Raw genomic sequence first — 17563 nt, 5'->3', positions numbered from 1 at the left:
CATTCTAAGCCTTTTGGTTTAAGCACTTGGGCTTCAGACTAGTTGTTTTACATTAAGAAGGTTTGTGGTCTGCACTGTTGTGGTAGGACAGGTAGCTTACATCCTTCTAAGTTGGGAATTTCTGATTGAAGGCTCAGTGTCTGTTATTATAAAAGTGTATTAGTTCTGGTTTAAGCACTTGGGCTACAGGCCAGTTATTTTACATTAAGAAGGTTCGTGGTCTGCACTCTTCTGGGAGGAGAGGCTGGACTCTGTCCTTCTGAGCTGGGAATTTCTGGTTAAAGGCTTATAGTGCCTGCATATTTGAATTTTCTTACAGAAATTGGTGCAGCTTGTTTACTGTAGCATAGACTAGATCCAGGCCTGCTGAATCTAGCTCTGTTTGTATAACTTGAGCACTAATCCAGGCCTTCTTTTTTGGAGAAGGTTCCCCTACACCCCAGTGGCAAGAGTGTGCAGTTAGAACTTGTGTGATTGAAGACTACAGGAACAGGGCTCAGTTAGCAAAACCAAGACTCAGTCCCCTAAGAGAAGGAAACCAGTCTGGTGGACCCCTGCCATAAACAGGTTATACAATAGAAGGTAGAAACTAGTTTAGAAAAAAAGCAAATCCCAAGAAGGAAAGACATCCCTGATCAGTATCAATAAGAAACTAATGTCCCTCATAAAATCATCCAAGGCTAACTTCAAAAGAAAAATAGCCAAGGATTTGAAAGATAACCACAAAGCCTTCTTTAGCTATGTCAAGAATCTAAGTGGCAACTCACAGATATGCTCTGAGCTAGTGCAAAATAGAACAAAATATTCTGAACCCACTGATATTGCTAACATCCTGGCAGATAGATTCAGTGCAAACTTCACTCCCCTCAAAAGGGCCACAACAATACCGGAAAAGTGTAGTGTCCCGGAAATCACAGACACACAGGTGAAAACAGCCCTTTCCAAAGCCAAAAACACAGCGTCAGTGGGGCCAGATGGTGTCCCAGGCTGCATCTTGCGCAAACTACAGAACGAACTAAGCCCCGACCTAAACACACTGTTAAACCTCAGCCTCCCCACAGGCTATGTGTCCATAGAATGGTGCACAGCAATGGTTATTCTGCTTCACAAAGGAGGGGTCACAACTGACCCTGGTAGCTATCACCCCATAAGCCTGACTAGTCTGGTTTGCAAGGCTATGGAGCGCATCATCATGGAACTCATTAACAAAGACATTGGGAACCTCCAAACACTTGACCTGACCCAATTCAGCTTTGTTAATGGTAGATCATGCCTACTAAACCTGGTTGACTTCTTCGAGACAGTCACCAAGGCCATAGATGAAGGGAAGGTAGTTTACACAGCCTACCTTGACCTCGCCAAGGCTTTTGACACCATTCCCCACTTGGGATCTATAGAAAAACTCACCAGCCTGAACATAAACCCATACATCATGAGATGGGTTGCCAACGGGATTACAGACAGAACTCACACGGTAAGGATAGAGGGCTCCAGGTCCGACTCTAAACCAGTCACAAGTGGTGTCCCACAAGGCTCGGTCCTGGGACCCCTACTGTTTGGCATATACTTCTCAGACGTACAGGCAAACACAGGAAGACTATGGCTAACCAAGTTTGCCGATGACTGCAAACTGGGAGCCATAATTGACTCTCCGGCTGACATGGATATTCTACAAAAGGGCCTTACTGAGACGAACACCTGGTGTCAAAGTCATGGTCTCAAGCTAAATGCCAAAAAATGCATAGTCATCCTGTTTGGGGAAAAAAAAAACGCCCATGAATTACCACATAGGTGACAGCCCCCTTAATACAGAAGAGCTAATAAGAGATTGGGGGACCCAAGTAGATAGTAATCTCTCCTTTGACAATCATATTGCCAAAGTAGTTAGGAAATCCTTCTATGTAGCCCATCTAATTACTAAAGGGTTTGCATCTAGAAATAAAGAGGTTATAGTGCCCCTCTACTCGTCACTCGTCAGACCCATTATAGAGTACAATGCCCTGTTTGGGCTGTACCTCACAAGACACTTCCAACAGCTGTAAAGACCACAAAGGTACCTCACCAAGAGGATTACTGGTCTCAAACATATGTCCTATGCAGCCTGACTGGAAAAACTCCAGCTGTACTCAGTGGCATATCGCTTACTCAGAGGTGATCTCTGCCTGACTTACAAAGCCATGTCCAACTCAGAATTGATGGACATGCTCCACCTAAAGAAATCCAAGTCACTGCGAGTCACTTGCTCTAGTGAGCTAAATCTCGCCACAACAATAAATAGAACATGCTGGAGGGATAAGATTCCTGGCACAGAGACTCCCCATGCTTTGGAACAAAATTCCTAACTACTTTAGGCAGAGCCCCTCACTAACACTCTTCAAGAGAAACCTTGACGAGTGGATGAGTAACAGAAAATACACCCCTGGGATCACTTCATTGGGTCTTCTTGACAGAGGCTCAGTTAATTAATCAATGGGGCAGTGAAAGCTGACACTCTGGCTAGGCTTATAAATGCCCTCGGGCAGATAGCCTAGTACCTACCTATGAACCTATGAATAGTATTGAGGTGGGGGTTATAATATCACATCACCTGCCTCTGTGCACTTGTGTGTGTCTGTAGGTCTATGCATTAGGAGGCTGTTCCCACTCAGTACACTTCCTATTGCCCTACTTCACAAGATCTGCTGCTGTCATTCACATTTGAAGTAACACTGGACAATTGTCAGTCCTATTAGCTCTATAGCATGTGCAATAACTGCATAAAATTCTAATTCAAATAACTAAAAAGGTAAGGGTTCTAATCTCAGTCCTGGAAAATGTAAGTGTGTGTGTGTGTGTGTGTGTGTGTGTGTGTGTGTGTGTGTGTGTGTGTGTGTGTGTGTGTGTGTGTGTGTGTGTGTGTGTGCATGTGTGTGTGCATGTGTGTGTGTGTGTGTGTGTGTGTGTGTGTGTGTGTGTGTAGGTGTGTGTGTGTGTATGTGTGTGTGTGTGTGTGTGTGTGTGTGTGTGTGTGTGTGTGTGTGTGTGTGTGTGTGTGTGTGTGTGTGTGTGTGTGTGTGTGTGTGTGTGTGTGTGTGTGTACATTTGTGTGTGTGAGAGAGTTTGTTTATAAGTGAAACAGGTTTTAAGCCATTCTCATGCAGTACACTTCCCAGTGCCCCACTTTAGCAGTCCTGCTGATATCATTCCCCTCAGAAAAACTTTTGCATAGCCCCAGCCTTATAATCTCTGTGGTGTGTGCAATAAATACGTAACAGTATAATACAAATAACTAGAGAGGTCGGGGTTTCCTTCTCAGTTCTGGCAAATGTGTGTACAAGTGTGTGTAAGTGCATATGTTTATAGGATGACACATTTTGAGGACTTTCCCACCCACAACACTTCCCACTGCCCTACTTTAGCCATCCTGCTGATGTCATTCACCTTAGAAGTTGTCAGCATTGTAGCACGTGCAATAACTGTATAACACTGTAATGCAAATAACTAGATAGGCAGGGGTTCTATTCCCAGTTCTGGCAAATGTGTGTGTAAGTGTGTATGTTTGTAGACTGAAGTATTTTGAGGATGATCCCACCCAGTACACATCCCAGTGCCCTACTTTAGCAGTCCTGCTGATGTAATTCACCTTAGAAGTACCTTTGTGCACTTGTCAACCCTGTAAACTCTGTTGCACTTGTGATAACTGCATAACACTATAGTACAAATAACTAGACAGGCAGGGGTTCTATTCCCAGTTCTAGCAAATGTGTTTGTGTATGTTTGTAAGCTGAAGCATTTTAAGGACTTTCCCACCCAGTACACATCTCAGTGCCCTACTTTACCATTCCTACTGATTTCATTCACCTTAGAAGTACCTTTGTGCACTTGCCAGCCCTGTAGTCTCTATAGTGCTTGTGATAACTGCTTAACACTATTGTGCAAATAACGAGATAAGCAGGGGGTTTATTCCCAATGGTGGCAAGTGTGTGTGTGTATGTGTGTATGTTTGTAGGCTGAAGTATTTTGAGGACTTCCCCACCCACTACACATTCCAGGTCCTACTTTACCACGCCTGCTGACGTAATTCACCTTAGAAGTACCTTTGTGCAGTTGTCAACCCTGTAAGCTCTGTAGTGTGTGCGATAACTGTGCAACACTAGAGTACAAATAACAAGATGGACAGGGGTTCTAATCTCCAATCTGGCAAATGTGTGTGTATAAGTGTATGTACAAGAGTGTGTATGTTTGTAAGATGATATATTTTGAGGACTTTCTCACCCAGTACACATCCCAGTGCCCTACTTTAGCAGTCCTGCTGATGTCATTCACCTTTGAAGTACCTTTGTGCACTTGTCAACCCTGTAAGCATTGTAGCACATGCTATAACTGCCTAACATTATAGTACAAATAACTAGGTAGGTGTTCTATTCTCAGATCTGGCAAGTGTGTGTGTGTGTGTGTGTGTGTGTGTGTGTGTGTGTGTGTGTGTGTGTGTGTGTGTGTATAAGTGTATGTACAAGAGTTTGGAAGGGTGTATGTTTATAGGACAAAGTATTTTGAGGACTTTCTGACCTGCAACACTTCCCAGTGCCTTACTTTAGCAGTCATGCTGATGTCATTGCTGTTAAAAGTACCTCTGGGCAGCATTCATCCCTATACACTCTGTGGCATGTGTAATAACTAACAGTATATTACAGATCTTGAGGTAATCACCTTAGACATACCTTGCACTGTTAAATCATATACACTCTGTGGCATGTATGATAACTGTGTAACACTATAGTGCACATAACTAGAGAGGAAGGGGTTCTAAACTCAACATTGTAGTAAACAACCAGATAGGTAGGGTTTCTAAACTCAATACTGGCAACTTTGGAGTGTGTGTGTGTGTGTGTGTGTGTGTGTGTGTGTGTGTGTGTGTGTGTGTGTGTGTGTGTGTGTGTGTGTGAGAGAGAGAGAGAGAGAGAGAGAGAGAGACCATTTCGAGGTGTGTACCACCCAGTACACATCCCATTGCCCTTCTTTACATGGCCTGCTGATGTCATTCACCTTAGATGTACCTGTATAGACTTGTGAATCCTCTAAGCTCATAGGTAGGGGTTCTAATCTCAATATTGACAACTATAGTAGTGTATGTGAAGCATATCCCCTGTGGTTGCTGTGTGTGTAGGTTATACCATTTTAAGGCCTGTTGACCCCCTACTTATGACATCACTTTAAGGACCCTGTTAATGGCATCTGCCCTGCATACAAGAACATGGAGAGTGAAACCCCACACAAACCAGTAAAACAACTGCAAGTTCTACTTTTATCAACAGACTGTGAGCAGTGTAGGTCTATTATAATCTTCTCTCTGTGATACTCCTACTGATTCTTCTGCTGTGCACATTACTGGACCCCCCCCTTTTTCCTCCCATTTACTGGAACAAATATATACATTTTTCAAAGCATTGCATTTATTTTATATTCTTATATTTTATTTATCTTGTATATCACATTTCTTTTATATTCTTATATTTTACTCTCCGTTTATTGTAACAGCTATATCTATTTCCTAAAGCTTTACATTTATTTTAAATTCTACTTCCCTGATGTTCTACTAAATCTGCTTTTGAATTCACACAGATAGACACCTTTAGGTACTGACCTGGGCTAGCTGGTTGATTGTTTTTCTCTTCTCACAGCTTTTTCCAAGTCCTGGTCCATAACCTCCTCCCCTTTTCTTGTCCTAATATAATTCTAGTGGAAGTTTCCTAGCCCTGTCTGTCAAACCTGTTTTCTCACAGCTTGCTCCAAGCCCTGGCACTTAGCCCCCCTTCGCTCAGTCTCCTAACATAATCCTACTATGAGCTTCCCAGCCCTGTCAATCCTGTCTATTCCCTCCCTCTTCCTCTTGAGAGTTTACTTGTTCCTCCATGAGCTGTGGTGCCATCTTTAAATAATAAAAACCTCTGCCTGACTACATTCTGTGTCTGACTGTCTCAAGGGCTTCCCTCAGTAGTGTGCACTTACTGCATGTCCCTTTCTAAAACCCCTGGCATAACTACATTATTTTCTTACTTCTCAAGTGAACTGCAGCTCCCAATTGGTGCATAAATAATAAAAACAAACAGAAAGGTAACATTCAAACCAAAATTATATGCTGCCCGATTTCTGAAGTTGCTAACCTTCTCACTGATTGTTTTCTGTTTGGCGAATGCTGCTCCTTCTGGAAGGTTTGTCCTGTTCCGTTCGCCCTTTGGGTTCACTCCCCTCCCCTACCCTCCCCCAAATGTCATCTGCCCCCACTACCTGTGCTTTTATACATCCCTTGACTCCTCCCCATCCATCTCTCCAATCACAACACACCCAAGCCAAACCCCATCCACTCGTAGATCTACATCACCACAAACATCCACCCCTCCTACAATGCTCTACATAACATCTCTCCTTATAACCCCATTTGCCCTACTAATCTCTCTCTCTTCTCTTACTGATCTCACACTTTTTCCCAATCCTTGTCATAACTCTCCACACACTCCACTACATCTTACCATCAACGTCTTTTCCCATCTTACCCATCCATCTCACATGAACTCTTTACCTGTAACCCAATCTATTTCTTCAAACCAAAACTGCTCCCAAACCAACCCCCCCCTGTATTCACCTCTTAAATGTGGTATCAGAAAATCGCTACTGTCACACAACCCAACCTGCCCTTCTCCAACTCACTGCCTCACTCTTCTACTCCACCACATCTCTATCTCTCACTAGCTGATGACATCCACCCGGACCCATCTCTAACATCAATCTCACCAAACCATCCACTCAAGCTACAAGCTCAAAGTCCATTCACCCTACAAAACTTAATGCACAAAGCCTAAAAAAATAAAATCCCTAACCTCCTTGCCTGGCTCTCCCATAACCACCCTGACATTACCGCCGTTTCTGAAACCTGGCTGAAAACCTAAATAAAAGATAGCAAAATCCTATCACAAGGTTTCCAAATCATTCGCAATGACAGAGCCCACAACAAATTAGGTGGAGTAGCAATAATCTACCCCATCTCCCATACCATAACTCCCTACTTCAATAAAATACCAACCTTTGCCAATGCTGAAATTATAATAGGTTTACTAAAAATAAACAACCACAAGTCTATATGTATCACTGCCCTCTATATGCCCCCTGGTGATAATATCAAAACTCTTGGAAACATCCTGTCCTGGTTCTCCTGCAATATAAAAAAAGAAACATATATACTTGGTGATAGCAGCATCAACTGGAATACTATTAAGTCTGAAGCCCTGTCGCACGCAATCAACCTGTACAACTTCTCCCAGCTCAGACAATCTCCAACCAGATCAAATAATAATGGTATCTCTGGTACCATCATTGACTGGATCCTAACAACTCACCCAAACCTTATCACCAAAGCTGGAACATTACCTGATCCTCTTAGTGATCACCTACCAGCCTTCACCAACTATCTCCCATCTCCACTGCATAAACAACACCACTACATCCAAACCTGCAATCTCTCCTCTTTCAACCCTTTAACTTTCTCCAAAATGCTTACGGCATACTGACTGGACCCCTCTAAAAACCCTTCCTGTAGATTATGCTGTTTCCTACTTTAACCACTCATTCTTAACCCTTCTCAATCAGCAAGCTCCCTCCTCAAAGCAAATGCATCAAAATCAATCCCTGCCCATGGTTATCTAAAGATACTAAACTAGCCTTGCATCAAAGGGACAAAAATGGAAACAATATCAAAAGCATAAAAACCCTAACACCCTCCTAGAGTATAAGCAACTATGAAACTCTATTCATTAACAACTTTCACCAGTCCATCCCTGACTCATCTATCATCCAATATGCAGATGACTCAACAAACATCTGCTCAGCCTTCTCCCCATCTGAGCTCCTAGCAAAAACCCAACTAGCCTTTTCCAAAACAGAAATCTGGATGCAGTCTAACCATCTGCCACTAAATGCAAATAAAACCAAACTAATGTTTTTTTCCCTACTAAAAACTCCATTGACAAATCCACATTCACCATACTGAGCCAAAACAACACCCTCCTTGAAATTATACCCAACACCAAGTTTCTTGGCATCATTATTGATGAATGACTACAATTTGACACCCAAATCCACTCCACAATCAAAAAAATCCACCAGAAGTTAGATCTCCTCTACAGGCACAACCACTTCCTAAGCCTCTCTACCCATAAAACTCTTGCATCCACCTTCCTACTCCCCTCCCTTATGTATGGTGCCCCTCTTTTCACCAATCTCCATCTTGGCCTTCAGTCCAAACTTGAATCCTGCTACCACAAGATCTCCAAATTTGCAACCAATTCAAAAAACTCATCCCTTCACTGCCACTCCCACCTCACCCACAACTGCTACTGCCTTGAGCTACCCATCTACCTGAGTTACCTACAACTTTCCATTGCCCACAAGCTCATTTCTAAACGTGCCAATTGAACAGCTCTTGCTACTTCCTTAAAACCTTATATTCCCAACCGCTCACTCAGATCCAAAAAACAAAATCTCCTTCAGGTCCACAAACCTGCATGACCTCCTGGTCATCTACTGCTTTCCCACTCCTTAGCTAAATGGTGGAAATCTCTCCCTACACACCTATGAAACCTACCGAAACATACAAATTTCAAATCTCAGCTACTCTCTCATCTTTCTTCCAAATGGGAATGCCCTTGCCATGCTCCAGCTTAAACCCCCCCCCCCTCATTCCACCTTGCACTAACTCATCCAACTACCTCAACTATTACTTCATCCCACCCAAATCAATCCCTTTCCTATTAAAAACTAATTCCCTTTCAAATATCTATTGAACTACACTCTCCAATCTCAAACATACTATTATCCTTTCCATGCATAATATTTTCCTAACATACTAATGGCTAGTAGCTATATATTTTGAAATGTTAAACCTACAATTGAGTTTATAAAAAAAATTATTGTGACAAGCCCATTGCAAATATCATGGAGCTTATCTGTAAATGTTTAATTAACTGTATTTTGTAATATGTGAAATGTAACTTGCAATTAGTGTGGAGCTTTTTTCCCCAGCCTCTACTGAAAACTGGCTCTTTTTGGCCCAGTGGACTTCTCCAGTCATCAAACTTAAATAAATAAATAAATAAACAAATACAAATCTGCCTCACATGCACCATGTAACACTATACAGCTCATACTAGTCATCTGTATAGATGTACATGGGATATCCACATGTTTGCAAACTATATGTGGTCTGTGTCCCCTGACAATAAGCATTCCTGTGATATCATGGACAAATATGTCACAGTTACCATACTGGCACACATGTCAGCATCAGACATCATACCTGATTAACATATCATGCTGATACAAAGTCTGTCACTCTATTACTTGTGGAGGTTTGCAGGAGCAGTAGATGAGACCAATCACTATGTCTAGTGGGTTATCCCACCATCCATGAAGGCATTCACAAGATTACCTGTTGTAAGAGGTTGTGTGTTATGTCCCAGGCATATAATCGATGTGGAGCATGTCATGTGGACGCAGCACTATAGTACATACAAGTGGATACGTAGGGTTACTAATATGTCTATTGACAATTGTGTATGTATTTCTATATGACAGACCTTGTGGCTATATTCAGTGTGCATGTGATGGCTATACCATTTTGTATGTCTCTTTCACCCTGTGAACTCCTCCATTGCCTACCTAGTGTCATCCCATACAGATGCCATCCACTGTACAAGCACAATTACACAGTTTCTGACAGCAAGCCACTGTGGTGCAATGGTTGTATCACTGTGTATTGTACATTAATAGATGGATAGGTCATCTACTCAGATAAGTGTCACCTCCATGTGTATGTGTGTCTCAATGCATGTCCCCATACAGCGGTGTGCTTGTGTGTGTGTCAGATGGCTCTAACATGTTAAGGACCTCTGAACCCACCAGTGACAATCCTAACAGCCTCTGCAACTGTCACCCACTTTAATAGTAGTGGCAAACACTGCCACAATACAGTACTGTTGTGCTATCTGTATTATGTATTTAGCACTATTGTTCATAAGATTGTGCAGATAGGGGCTGTGTTCAGCCCTTCACCAGCTGCCCCATGTATGGGACTATGACTCTGTGTGCACTACCAGCAGGAGAGGCCAGATATGCATATGAGATGGCAGACATACATGCTGATGATTGTCAGATTAGACTAACACAGGCTGACCTGTGTCAGGAATACATACCCCAAACCTGTCATACACAGTACCAGGCATACCCTCATCAAATGCATGACAGTCGAGTGGATGTGACAGAAATGGCAGGGGCAACAGGTGCTGATAGCTGAATTTGTTGCAGTCTAAGTAATGGCTAAGCTTGTAAGGGACCTAGTGCAAGTACTCAGGTATCCTCCTCTGTATGTGTGAGCCTGCGGTCCTACAGAATACCCAGGTGACATGTATGAAGCTAGGTGGCTGTGTTAAGGGTATGTATGCAAGATCACACTGTCTGCCACAGTTGCCCCTCACACACTGTTGCATGGAAACACACTTGGTAAACATGTACATATACAGCTGTATCTTGGCTATGAAAGGGTTACTGTGATTCCACCCTGCCTTACTTATCATTGCTACTGTCAGCAGGCCAACAACCTGCAGATACACAGAAACCTGGAACACAAACGGAATACAATACATGACACTACAGTCAGTCAGCAGTACTAACAGCAATAGTACATCATGGCTAACAAAATACATACACCTCAATGTGTACCCATAACTACTGCCAGCAGACAGCACCTTACACAGCATGACATTGCTACACTGTACTATAGTCACCCTGTGCATCAGACCCATATGAGCATGTATGTGCATCGATGGTATGGATAACAGGGTTGTGGCACAAGTATCATCACATGCATAGAATGTGGTGTTGGATTGCCAGAGGCCATATGGCTGGCAGTGTGTGTGTGTGTGTGTGTGTGTGTGTGTGTGTGTGTGTGTGTGTGTGTGTGTGTGTGTGTGTATCTGAAGGGGTGATGTTTAACTGGGCTGTGCAGAGGACCTGTGCATGTCTGGTGGTGATTGGCCTGTGATAGGGATGTGTGAATGTTTGTCTGCACACCATCAAGTGATGTGGATACCTGACACAGGGCTATACTGGACAGCCATGGACTGTACATGGCAGGGTGTACAGTTCACCATCTCCCGGCAGGGACGCGGTAACTGGTTCTGCCAGGAGTATCAATGGCACTGCCAAATCCAAGGACAGATGCAGTACTACTTCCTGATGGTGACTGCTGTCTGCTGGATCCCTGATGGAACTGGCCAGGACAAAGTGCCTATGGCTGGCTTTTGGTAGTGCTGTTGTTACTGCCACTATGCAACTGTGAATGTGCACAGCTACGTGGGTTCAGAGCTGATCATGTTGCTGATCTATGTCCAACTGGCTGAGGCCCTACTCCCACCACATGCTCAAGCACAGACATCGCATGGTTGAGCAGTGACAATGTCTCATCCCACTGTCTATCCACAACATCAGCAAGATGATGTATGGCATCACAAATGCCATGGAGATCATCACACATGGCATGGAGCTCTGCAGTCATGACCCTGATTATCTGTCTTGTGTTGCAGTCAGTATGCACACATGCCTCTATGACAGACGATAATATGCGTCTGGTGACACCTGCTGTGGCACTTGTGACACAGGATTGATGGGCAGCAGTCTTCTGTCGAGCACCCTGTCCATCTGCCTGTGTGTGACTTTTCCTGCTCTCTGTCTACAGCTGGTGTCTACACTCACACTCACCATACTCAACACATGACCCTATTCAATGCCACCACCGTTACCCTGTCCATTGTCCATGGCTGCTGGGGACTGGGTATGTGTGGGCATACTGACTGTGTGCGGGGACATGGTGGGTGAAAGTGGGATACCAAACAATGGCATGGATTCAGGCACCAACAACCCCATCTGTACCTCACTATGATCACCATCATCATGGGAGTCTGCTAAGACACTGAGATCAGGTTGTGAAGGGGAGGGACACCATACCTTGTGTTCACCTGCTAGGGGAAGACAACATATGTAAATTAATACCCTGCAGTAGTATGTTTGCTGATCTACACACACACACACACACACACACACACACACACACACACACACACACACACACACACACACACACACACACACACACACTCCTGATACAGTCTGAAACAGCTGTGACACCTATGGCCCCTTCAGGGCAGACCTTATGGTAGTTCTGCCTGCCACAATCCATCTCTTTCACTGGTACAGTAAGGCCCACAACAAAGGATGACAAATCATACTGTATGATGGGCCTAGTAGCAGAATGGTAATTGTGGCCAAGACCAAGGCTATTGGAATGAGCTATAAAATGTCACCAAGTGCATATGCATGCACTGTAGGAGCTGACTTACTGCTATACAGACCACACACAATGACAAGGTGTAACTATATGTGATGACAACTGACGAAGGGACAAGACTATATACTATCACTGCAGTACCTACACAGTTCAGACTCACAGGGATTCATTTCAGACAACACAGCAGGACAGTTTGCAATACATACAGGAAACATGTAAAGTACTAGGTGTATAGCTTCATAGGATGATACCAGGCTATTGGCCCTGATGCCCTCATAAGACTTTCCCCCATCTCCCTTCCAAGCCAGCACCTGTGTCCCCTGTCCAGCTGGGACACACATGGGATCCCAAGGGTATCCCATCCATTTCCCATAGAGTCATCCAGATTCTTCTTCAAGAGGGCTATACATGCACTCTGCTAGGTATGAGGAGGGAGTGTATTTTACAGATAGTGTATTGTGTGGGACACTACACTATCCCACCAATAAGTCCTATACATGTCATGGAGCAGGCTAGGGCCTTGAGTGCACGATGTGTGTGTGGGATTTGTCTTACAGATATGTAGAAACACTGGTTTGGAAATGTCCTTGTATGCCAGACAAAGATCACCTATGATCAATCTGTATGAGACTGAGTACAGGGACAGGGTTTCAGCCTACCTGTATTGGATAGGTGTAACAGACCCTGGATTTGCCTGGTCAGGAACCTCTGTGGTCTTTGCAACTGCAGCATGTGCATGGCAAGGTACATGTCAAAGTAGCCACCTGTACTTGGCAATGCGTCTGATAAGGGTGGTGTACAGGGATGTTGTGGCCTCCTGGTTCCTGGATGACATACCCGTATTTGTGAGGTGGGCCATGTAAATGGCCTTCTGTACAATGGTGCCCACATGGTGGGAAACTGACAGGCTGCTACCGACCTTGGTTCACAAGTCACCTCACACCTAATTGCAAACTCAATACAGTATTACTGTAATAATTAGTGTGGATGACATCTGCCACAGCAGGGAGAATGATCCCTCTCCTGGCTTTCAGTTTGTGCAAATGCTTTTTGCACCAGTCATTAATTGGGTGAGGGCCTCTTGGGGATGCTCACACCAATAGAGGAATGTAAGACAGTGGCTAGCTTGCAAGCATCTCTACACCTGGTCAGTCACAGACCACTGCTTTTGTCCTATACCTTAGATATGTATATCTCAAACAGTAGAGGCCACCAGACCGATCCTTTGAGTATACTGCTTTGGAAGACTCTACTTCTAGAGGTGGGTTCCACTACTCTGACTGAGTGGCTACTATTATTGGGCCAGTTAGGTTCCTATCTGGTAACATACAGGTTGATGCCTACCTGTGTAGATGTATGTATCCAGGCCACCTGGGGATTACTGTGAGAGAATTGGGCTAGGTGAAGGAGGGCATTGTTCAAAATCTTCCCCTCGTCCCTATGTTTGTTGGCCACTTCAGAGAGGCTGACCAGATTTAACAGGCCTGTTCTCCCTTTAACAATACTAAGCTGTGTGGACTCAGGCATTTTGAGGTTGCCGATATCCCTGTTCATAAAGTCCTTGATACTGCCTTCCATGCTCTTGCAGAGCAGGCTAGTTAGGCTGATGTGCATATGACTGGATGGCTCGGTGGATTGCTCTGCCTTTGTATATAGGGATGACAGTGACTGTCCTCTGTGCAGATAGGATGACAGCAGTGCTCAGGCTTTGGTTAACTACTGTGTTTAATGGATTTCAGAGCCCTTGCCTGCATTCATGTGTGATGCAGCCAGGGATGGTATCAGACCTATGGAGACTTCTGTGTGTTGTCTATGAGAGGGCATTATGGACCTGCTTCCTGATGATGAGGGGAGGGGGCAGGTGCTGTGCATGCACATGTTTACATGGGGAGACAGTGGGGTGATGTTTAAACTTCAATTGTCTGCAGCTGGTCGCCTATATCTATGCCGTATTTGTATGTGGTGTTATTGACCACCACTACAGAGTAGATCTATGTGTTGCCTCTGGGATTGCAGAAATGTGTGGAAGGCCTAATCACTGACCTTGGCGGATGTGTCCAATTTGCACTCAAAGATAGACTTAAGATGACTCATCAGTGACTTACTTGTTTGTGCAGACAGAGGTGACATTGCTTCCAGTAAGGCATCTGATCCTTCTTGACCCTGTCCTGCAATTATTTCTACCTGTTATGATATTTGTGTATTGCTGCTGTCCACCACAGATATTTACCCTACCTTGAGGGAGATGAAGTTGTCCAGTCAGGCATTGCTGAGTCCATACAGCTATGTAGGTGCCCACATAGTATTGTGGTATGGGCCTGGACACTACTGCTAGTTCCAGCTGATGGGACATTGACTGTAAAGCTACTTCTATCTGCTTTGAGGAGATTTATAGTCAGTTGTGTAAAGTTTATTTTGTTTGACCCTGATAAGGGGGGGGGGCAGGGGAGATGGTGACCTAAACTGTGATGGCTCATTGGTTAGATCTTACCGAAGAGGATGATACTGTAGGAGTGCTACAGTGGCTACTCATGTTGGTTAGGACCCTGTACTGCATATTTCAACCTGTCGTAGGAGTGCTGACAAATTGATCCACTGCATTGCCATTGACAAAGCAGAGGAATCTCTGTCTGTTCATGTTCATGTGCATAGGTCATGCACACTACGGTTGTGTAGTTGAAGTCGCTAAGAAGCAGGGTAGAGGATTGAATCCTAACAGAATCCAGCAAGTCCCAATAGGTGCGGTGTGTGTCCATAGTCATGTCTGGAGGACTGTAGCTAGCTATGATTTGAGTAGGTGTTTTGTCAACTGTTAACTGCACTCGGGATGTCTCCCATGCGTCATACTGTTTGGCCAGCCTGGAGGTGTGTCTGTGTATGATAATGTTCAACATTCCACCTCCTGTGTCTTTACAGCCCTCCATTTGGGGTCTAAATGTATGATGGGATGAGTAACCTGGCAAGGTTAGTGTGCTCTCCATAGCTACAAAGGTGGTATCAGTGACTGCGTAAATGCTGGCATCCTACAGGACAAGGTACACTTGCATTGACATGGGATTCATACTAAGACACCTTGCTCCTGTTACAGCAAGACATCTGCAGAGAGGCACACATCATTTTTGGGCAAAGGTTGTAAAATAGTGTCACTTTATGAATCTAGCTAAAACACACTTATTTGCCACCAAAGACGGTGTCGGATTCACTGGTCTATTCTGCAGGATATGACATCTGGCAATTGAATGTATACTATTATGTTATGAATTCAGTCTGTCATGGCTTGCCAGTGATGTGCCAGACAATACACAACTGTATGAGGCATTGACTACAAATATGAGGCAGACATGTGGTCAGTCTGCAAAACTCTGGACAGTTGTTATGTATGGGCTCAGTATATAACATACAGTTCAACACAAACTTCTGCACCTGTTGTGTACTATGCACATACCCTATATAAGTCTCTTACATTTGTAAGACAAGCATATGTATCATAGTAGCATTCACAGGTGACATATGAATATTTACAACATTCCAGCTAGCTAGCCTAGGAGTGTCACACTCAGTATTGGACAACAGATGCTCCAGTAGTAGTTATTCAGGAAATGACCTTTGCTGGGGTTACTCAGGGGCCAGAGATGTAATCCATGTCAATGCAGACAGGGCAAGCAGGAATGGCCATAGGTGCCAGACAGCAGATTGTGAGTCCAGCAGGTCTTGCTGCGACCTAATGTTTAACTTCCTATTTAACATTATTGCATCCCCCCCTTCTGCATTCCATTACAAACTTACGTGATTGACATACCTGTCATAGTGCTGAAGAGTTTTCTCAGAATAATGGAAATGGTCAAGTTTGTGTAGACCCAGTCTGTCTTTGTGTAGATGGGTTCAGACCTGTGTTACATAGCCAGCAGCTTGCCTTTTGTAGGTAATGCTCATGAGCAGGTGATGGCCTGTGCATCAATTGGTGTCTCCCACTTACTACTTGCATCCAGAGCAGCTGTGTTGCCTTTTCATTAGCCAATGCCATAGCAACATAGTGCTATAATGAAGTCCTTCATGTGGGCCTTGCCCCTTTTCTTTCCCTGTGTGAAGGACATTATGGAGGTGTGGGGGGCTACAGCTTCACAGACAGTAGGTGGAAATACTTCTCATGACAAGACATGTGGAGACAGTCCAACAACATGGGGGACAAAGCTCCAGAATTGGGTAAAGATTGTAAGTACGTATTGCTGTTATACACATAGAGGATTGCTAGATTAATAGGATTTGTCTGGGCATGCATTTTCTGTGTGGCTTGACATCCGACGGTGATAGGTCTCTGATATACCTCACAACTGTCCAGATGTCCACAGACTGCCCAGAGGTTTGCCTGTTATTTTTGGTCTGTTCCTCAGACAGTATCTGTTTGGGAAAAGTCAATAGGATAATGGGAGGATTGTAGTCAGTAAATGTTGACATCCATTAGTGTTTCAGACATCATATCCTTCAGGGATGTTATGTTACAACAATCTCTGTACCACAGGCAATTGTTTCAGTTTGCAACACCATTATGTGAGATATGTCCTTCTTTTCAGCCCTCTGCCCCCCCCAAGTATGTCATGCTTTGTTCAGATGTCTTGCAGTGAGAGGTTCAGAGGTATGGTATATCATTATTCACACTGCACTCCTGATATCATCCCAGTGACTCAGCAGACTCCTAGAAGTGGTATGCAGCAGTGGCCATAACTATGGTCCCACACCCTGGACATTCTGTGGAAATTTGCACAGTTGAGAGTTATGCATGTCTGGCCATTGTTAACATACTGCCAAGACTGTGTAGCAGTGTTGTGTGTAAATGTTGTTAGGCTGAGTAGGGAGAGTAGCAGATGTGAGTCTGATAACTGTGCATGCTGCTACAGCTGCTGGTGGTCTATCAGGTGTATATATTTATAGGGGCAGACTGAGAAATGTTCAGTAACAACTCAGGATTCTCAGTAGACTGTGACTTGGGCCAATATATGTTGGTGTAGTGTGTGACTGGCAATCAGGATATGTTTGTTCAAATGGTCATTCTACTCTAGAGTTAATTTGGGGTGCAGGTATGTTGCTGAGACTGTGGTGGAAATGGTTGTGGGTGAACATTTTCACACCAATATCTGCTTTTCCCTACAGTTCCATCCCTGTAGTGCATGATATATTTGGAAATACATGGGT

This window comes from Protopterus annectens, chromosome 7.part0, assembly GCF_019279795.1.
Source record: "Protopterus annectens isolate FY-2018-M chromosome 7.part0, PAN1.0, whole genome shotgun sequence".
Taxonomy (NCBI): Eukaryota; Metazoa; Chordata; order Ceratodontiformes; family Protopteridae; genus Protopterus; species Protopterus annectens.
This window is presented reverse-complemented; position numbering follows the sequence as displayed.